Consider the following 6,000-nt stretch of genomic DNA (forward strand, 5'->3'; position numbering starts at 1 on the left):
TCCAATGATGTTAAAATGCTTGTTAAACATTTTCATATGGTTCAAACTCAAATTGATCAACTCACTAAAGCGCAAAATGACTTGTTGGGGAATAATTCTAAAGAAAAACATGCTTATGAAGTAACAACTAGAGGCGGTGTTTCTACTCAGGATCCTTTATATCCTGAGGGGCATCCCAAAAGAATTGAACAAGATTCTCAACGCATTGAACCTAGTGCTCATTCTAAGAAGAAAAAGAAAAAGAAACATAAAAATGTTGTAGAATCCTTTGAACCTGCTAATGATCCTAATAGTATTTCTATTTCTGATGCTGAAACTAAAAGTGGTAATGAACATGATAAAGATAATGATAAGAATGATACTCCTGATAAAGAAGAGGTTGAAGAAGAACCTGAAAAGCATGCTAAAAATAAAAAGTACACTAAAGAAGATTTTATTGCTGAGAAACATGGTAATGAAAGAGAACCTTGGGTTCAAAAGCAAATGCCTTTTCCTGCTAAGAAACTAAAATCAAAGGAAGAAGAACACTATAATAAATTTTGTGATTGGATGAAACCTTTATTCTTGCAAATCCCTTTGACTGATGCTATTAAATTGCCTCCTTATTCAAAGTATATGAAAGATATTGTTACTAACAAAAGGAAAATCCCCAATGAGGAAATTTCCACTATGCTTGCTAATTACTCTTTCAATGGCAAAGTTCCAAAGAAGTTGGGCGACCCAGGTATACCTACTATTCCTTGTTCTATTAAGAATAATTATGTTAAAACTGCTCTATGTGATTTGGGAGCCGGTGTTAGTGTTATGCCTTTTTCTCTTTATAAGAGACTTTACATAGATAAGTTGATACCTACTGATATATCGTTGCAAATGGCTGATAAATCTACTGCTATTCCTGTTGGTATATGTGAGGATGTTCCTGTTCAAGTTACTAATAACTGCTTGATATTAACTGATTTTGTTGTGTTGGAAATGCCTGAAGATGATAATATGTCTATTATTCTTGGGAGACCTTTTCTTAACACCGCAGGGGCTGTTATTGATTGCAATAAAGGAAATGTTACCTTCAATGTTGATGATAAGGAGCATACCGTCTATTTCCCCAAGAAGATTGATAAAGTATGTGGAGTCAATACTATTACTAATGTGAGAACTATTAAAGTTGGAACTACTGATTGTCCTATATATGAGCCTAAAGAAGAATATCAAACTCTCTTGATTGGATCCATATCAATACAATTCAAGGTAACATGATTGATTTGAGGTTTATGTCTTCTTATGCTATGTAAAATTTATTTGGTGGCAAGACTTGATCAACCTTGTTAACAAATACTTTTTATATGCATAGAGGAGGTAAACAACATCTCTTTCTTCTTCCACTTGCTCTAGTTGCTGTAGCACTTTTAATTTGCAAAGTTCCTTAGTTAATTAGAAATTTCAAAATTTTTCCTGGCCAGTAATAATAAACTCAATACCCAGAAATGTGCATTTTTCAAAGTTTTCAAAAATTCACAAAAATTATACCGTTGGTCCTATTTTTCGACGAGGCACCTGGGAGCACCAGAGGATGACCTGTGGGGCACCCCAGGGTGCCACACCACAGGCCGGCGCGGCCAAGGAGGGGGGCGCGCCACCCTATGGTGTGGGCCCCTCCTTGCCCCACTACTTCATCTCTTTCTCCCAGCATCTTCTCTCTCCCGAAAAAACTCGCACCAGGTTTCTCTCACTCGCGTTTTTCCTCAAGAGCTCAGGATTTTTCGATCTCTTTGCTCAGCCCAGATTTCTGTCTGAAATTTGGCATATTTGCTCTTCGGTATGTGACTCCTCCGCCTATCCAAGTAGAATTTTGTTTGGTTAAGTATATCTTGAATATTTTGCTGCAGTAGGTAACATGTTTAGTGAGCTTGCATGCTTGTTCTAAGTTGTATAAACTAGTTTTGATGCATGATTAGTACTCTAGCAAGTTCCTATAGTAGTTCCCCTCAATTATATGTCACCAAATCAAATTTTATATCACTTGTTGAAAATTTCAGAAAAGAGATGAAGAAGTTCAACTTTGGAGAGTTGTTCAAGAAAGGAACAACCAGCACCGGGAGGCCTTCTAGGGCCGCCACCCGGCTTAGGCGATCGTACAATGAGGATATCATCGCGCCTAGCTTCGCGCCCGAAGAGGACAATGGGGCTCCTAATGCTTCATCCTTCCCATGTTATGATTTTCTGACAAATGCAGGGATACTGGATGATTTCTTCACCCTTGTCAACAAAGCGGGCTTAACCACCTACGTGGAAGACGAAAGGGAGCAATACTATATGCTCACCAAAATTTTCGTCGAGAGCTTCAGGTTCAACAACACGCAATACGAGCCGACAGTTGCATTCAAGATCTATGGTAATCCTGTTACTATGGAATTGGAAGATTTTTGTCGTGCATTGGATATTGCCCCTGTAGGTACAGCAAGGAGGATTGATGACAACCCCCGGGACTTGTTGGAGCTCTATCGAGGGATCACCGACGATGATTGTCGCACCATTCAGCGTGGCAAGATAAGGAACATTCAACTCCCCGCCATCAAGTATTTTGCATATTACATTGCTACTAGCATTCTTGGTAGGGAGAACACTAGCAATATTTCTAGTTACCATCTTGCTTTCTTGAATATTGCACTTACTGGACGGACATCTTATCATCTTGGTTCTCTTATTGCTCGCCGCCTGACTAACAGGGGGCCTATTTTTGGAGGCACTATTGCATTGCGCGTTTTAACACATTTAAGACTTCCTATTGATCCTAATGATGTGCCATTAACCCCTAGGAGGCTTGACATCGCTGCTATGAAAAGCCATCATTTTGTTACCACTGATTCCACTTTAGATAATATGGTCTATAGAATGTTGTTTGCTGACGGGGATGAGAAAGAAATCCCTCTTCCCCAGACAGGTTTGTTTTGTATTGACAGGCAACCATGGTCGCGCACTAAGGAGGAGGTGGATGAACATATGAAGATACAAGATTTCCACCAGCAGCATGACTCCGAGGACACCGAGCCCTCCTACGACTACACCGTCACATATCCGGGTGCTTCTTCTAGCACATACCCGGAAGATGATCCATCTTCGTCGTACTACGGAGATACCACCTCATGGGGTCGATGGGATTGAACTCCACTTAGGCCAAAAGCCTAAGCTTGGGGGGAGGTATACCGGCATCACTCATTCTTTGCATATTATGATTGCTGGATACTTATACATACTTGTTTAGTCTCTTTGAGTGGTTTTCTAATGAGAGGGAGATGATATTTGGGGAAGTGCTGCCTGAAAACAGATTCTGGGCTGTTACTAGAAAAATTCATGCGCACAGCCAGAACATTTTTTTGAGCTGCCAATTTTTGTGCAGGTTCCCCAGGTTGTTATCTAACTTTCATTAGTTGAACACTTTTCGAGCTGAGCAACGTAAGATTTTTGTAAAAATCGATTTCTGTACTGCTGTCAGGTTTTGGCAGATTTCTGTCATCCTGCTGTTATGTATTTCTTTTAGTTTTCATTTTCTTGTTCTTGCTTTGTTTCTTTCTTAAAACACAAAAAGACCAAAAATATTTCTGTTGTTTCTCTTCACCATTTGTTTGCTTTGGTTTCTTGCATTTGTTTCGCTTTATTTGCTATTGCCAGTTTGCTATAAGAAAACCCAAAAAGATTTTGCTTTGTTTGTTTGTTTCCTTTTGTTCTTGTTTCTAATTCGAAAACACCAAAAATATTTGCTGTTCTTCTTTGGTTTGTAAAGTTCATTATGAGTTCAATGGTCTTCGGTGGCTGGAGCGTGGTTTTCATTTCATATTATCCAAGCTACACAAGTGAAAGGCAATAATGACGATCTACGACAATTGGATTGTGGTGAGAGGCTGGTATGAACTCTATTTGTTTTCATTTTTGTACATATACTCATCCATGTGAGCATGCTTAGTTGGTTCATGTGAGGTATATGTTATTGGAGAAAGTCTAGTAGTTTATGATGTCTCATGTTTAGCTCCAATTTATTAATATGAGTAGCATGTCATGTATGTTTGTTTGCATTGTTTTATTCATAAGTAAGTATGGCATTGTGGTACCCTCCTCTGAATAATTCATCTATATCGACTTGGCACATGCTCACGCATGCATATGACTGAACAAAAAGTCAATTAAGCCTCGATGATCTATATTGCTTCAGAGTTCTTGTATCACTTTTATGCCTCCGTTAATTTATTTTGCCGCAAGCATGATTATGACAGTTACTGCTCTCTTGATTTGTCGCTCCCTAGTCTATTGCTAGCCCTCACTTGTACTGAGCGGGAACGCTGCTCGTGCTTCCAAACACATGAAAACCAAGTTATTCCAGAGTGTCCACCATAAATACCTAATGCATGGCATTTCAAACCATTCCAAGTAAATTCTCATGCGCTACCTTTAAAACCTTCAAAATGCTTCTCAACTTGTGTTTATGTTTCATAGCTCATGAGGAAGTATGTGGTGTTTAGCTTTCAACCTTGTCATTTACTTTTGACGGACTCTCATATGGACTAGTGGCACATCCGCTTATCCAATAACTTTGCAAAAAGAGCTGGCAACGGGATTCCCAGTCCCAAATTAATTAACCTAAATAGACACTCCTCCATGGTTTGTGATTGTTGGACGGCACCCGAAGGATTCGGTTAGCCATGGCTTGTGTAAGCAAAGGTTGGGGGGAGTGTCATCATCATAATAAAACTAAAATAAAAAGGCACTCCTTCATGGTATGAGATTGTTGGTAGGCACCCGAGGATTCGGTTAGCCATGGTTTGTGTAAGAAAGGTTGGAAGGAGTGCCACATAAATATGCAAATAATTCATGGGAGCCGCTCTTGAAATTCCGGTTGGCGAGGTAGTTAGTGTACCCATTACCATTCGTTGACAACGACAAACACCTCTCAAAATGATTTTACTCTTGATTTCAAAAATGAAAAGCTCTAGCGCATGTTAATCTCTGCTTCCCTCTGCGAAGGGTCAATCTTTTACTTCTATGTTGTGTCTCCATTATTTCTTTGAGCACTATCTTGAGAGCACAACTGTCATTCTTAGTATAATATGCTTGTCTCAAAATATGATTGATTGTGGTATAACTTTGATGCTTTTATCTTTGACAATCACTACTTCTAGTCTTTCTATGAACTCCAGAGGTGCCCGGGCATTTATGTTTTGCCAATCAAATACAGGCAAGCGAGATACCACTTTATCATACTCTCTTATGAACATTGCAATCTTGCTTATATACATGATTCATGATGCTTATTATTAATTGTTGGTACCTCTCCATGATTGACATAGCTGTTAGATGATCTTATTTGCACGTATCTCATTATGAACTGCTTAAGTATTAGCCATAGCATGAGAATATATACATCATATGAGCAAATGTGTTCGTGAAAGTTCTTTTATCGCTCAGTTGTTAACTGAATTGCTTGAGGACAAGCAATAAGCTAAGCTTGGGGGGAGTTGATACGTCCAAAACGTATCTACTTTCCCGAACACTTTTGCTATTGTTTTGCCTCTAATTTGTGTATTTTGGATGCAACTAACACGGACTAACGCTGTTTTCAGAGAAGCTCAGTGTCTCGTTTTTGTGCAGAAATCCAACTTTCGGGAAAATCCTCGGAATTTATGCAGAAGGCCCTATTTTCCAAGAATACTGACGGAGCCAGAAGGACAACTCAGGTGGAGGCCCGAGGGCCCCACACCATAAGGCGGCGCGGCCCAGGGGGGCCCGCGCGGCCCTATGGTGTGGCCCCCTCGGCCGGCCTCCGATGCCCTCCTTCGGACTACTTATTGGCCTCGACCTAAAAACGCACGGGGAGAAGTGGAAGTCGCCAGAAACCCTCCAGAACGCCGCCACATCGCGAAACTCCGTCGCGGGAGCCAGAAGTCTCCGTTCTGGCACTCCGCCGGGACGGGGAATTGGAGGAGATCATCGCCATCATCACCACCGACGCCT

Source organism: Lolium perenne, chromosome 4, assembly GCF_019359855.2.
Source record: "Lolium perenne isolate Kyuss_39 chromosome 4, Kyuss_2.0, whole genome shotgun sequence".
In the NCBI taxonomy this organism is placed as follows: domain Eukaryota; kingdom Viridiplantae; phylum Streptophyta; class Magnoliopsida; order Poales; family Poaceae; genus Lolium; species Lolium perenne.